This window comes from Elephantulus edwardii, unplaced genomic scaffold, assembly GCF_000299155.1.
Source record: "Elephantulus edwardii isolate Elephantulus edwardi_28Jun2011 unplaced genomic scaffold, EleEdw1.0 scaffold00256, whole genome shotgun sequence".
Lineage (NCBI taxonomy): Eukaryota > Metazoa > Chordata > Mammalia > Macroscelidea > Macroscelididae > Elephantulus > Elephantulus edwardii.
In genome coordinates, this window is record NW_006400006.1 from 2,200,007 (window position 1) to 2,202,077 (window position 2,071).

Here is a 2,071-nt window from a genome sequence, read left to right on the forward strand (position 1 = left end):
AATATCAAGCATAATAAGGATAGCACAGGAGAGGGCAAGGTTCAGATTCATTGTCTACACGGTCATTATGTACAGTAGTCAAATTGATGGTGACTAACAACACAACACAGCACAATGCAACACAATGCACTTAATGTTGCTAAGTGCCTTTGAGTTGACTATGATTCATAGGGACCCTGTGAACAACAGACCTGAACTTGGTTTATCCTGTGCCATCCTCACCATCTCTGATATACTGGAGCCCACTATTATAGTCACTGTGTCAGCTGGCAATGAGGTTTATCTATGACCAGAATTGCAACTATTCTTTTACTTGTGGTGTACTGAAATTGTCAATCTTTTCTCTTTTGGATTTTGGTGTAGTTATCATGATTACTTATACTTTAAGATTAAACGGTAATTCAATTTATGCTTAAATTTTAAGTACAATTGGAATTTTCATTGTGTATGGTATAATTTATAAATCTAGTTGCATCATTTTCCTAGTGGCTACTGAGTATTATCCACAGTGCTTATTAAATCTTTCTCATTATAGATTTGCTTGGAAGGGTGGAGGGACAGTTCAAGAGAGGAAGACCCTGGATGAGATGGATTGACTCAGTGACTGGGGTAACGAGGGTAGGTGCGTCAGAGACAATGAAATTGGCTCAAGATAGAGCAGGATTCAGAGCTGTTGTACATAGAGTTGCTATGAGTCAGAGTTGACTTCATGACACATATTTATAACAACAATTATAGATTTGACAACATCTTCTTTTACGTCATTGAAGGCCACTGTATCTATTGACACAGTGACTGTAACAATGCCCTTGAATATATCTGAGATTATGAGGATGGCACAGGACAGAGTAAGACCCAGTGACTGTAGCATTGAGTTTGAGCATATTTTAGATTATAAGGGTGGCACAGGAGAGCATTGTTCATAGGGTTGTTCTGAGTTGTAGTTGACTCATAGGCATTAAACAACAGCAACAATAACAACTTCCTATATAAATGAGAAAATCTACTTATTGATGTTGTTGTCTCTTTCTTTTTGTCTATTGCCCTTTTCTCTATACAACACTGTTTTGATTTTTAAAGCTTTACAATTTATTTATTGTCTAACAAGATTTTAGAGATTTTCTTGTTCTTATTGCTACTTTAACATGCCCTGATGAGTCAGTGGTTAAAGTGTTTGACTGTCAATCAAAACATTGAAAGATTGAATTATGTAGGTGCTCTGTGGAAGAAAGATCTATAGGGATGATTTTGTAAAAATCTTAGAAACATTTCTATTATGTCCCACAAGGTCACACTGAGTTGGAATTGACTTGATTGCAGTGGATTTGATTAGTACATTGCTAATTTTTTTCCATCTAAATTTCAAAATTGCCTGTGTAATCCTAGAACAATATCTGAGAATATTTTATTGGGATTTTTCAATTTATGAATTAGCTTGGGAAGAATTGAGATCTTTATAAAGTGCTTATCTACAAAATGGTGTAGTCCTGCACTTATTTGATTCTTCTCTTTTAAGAATCCGTACAATTTTCTCATGTTGAATTTTAAATTTTAACATTCCTTATTAAGTTTACCCCTAGCATTTTAAAAATTTTTTAAAAAATAATTGTTGCTGCAGTTACAAATTGGTCTGTTCCATTACATCCGCTAAATGGTTGTATACATAAAATCTGTTGATTTATACTAATTTTACGTGTGGGTACACAACCATTTAACAAGGATTTATTGAGTCTTTACTTTGTGATATAATCTTTATTAGCATTGAACTCACAGATCAGTCACTGTATTTGCCATCAATGAGCTAATGACCTGGTAGGGGAGGTAGAAAGTAAACATGTAAGCAAATAAATAGATACTTCTCTTGATAAATACGATGAAAACAGTGAATAATGCTTAATGATGCAGAATAGCTACTTCTGTTTGTCTTCTCTACTCCAATATAAAGCCTTCATTTTAGGTTTAGTCTTTACTTTTTCATTTTATACTCACAGATCATAGCCCGGTAGCTACGAAAGACAGCAAATATTTATTAAATGTGATAAACCGGACCTTGCTTTGAATTTAGGGACAA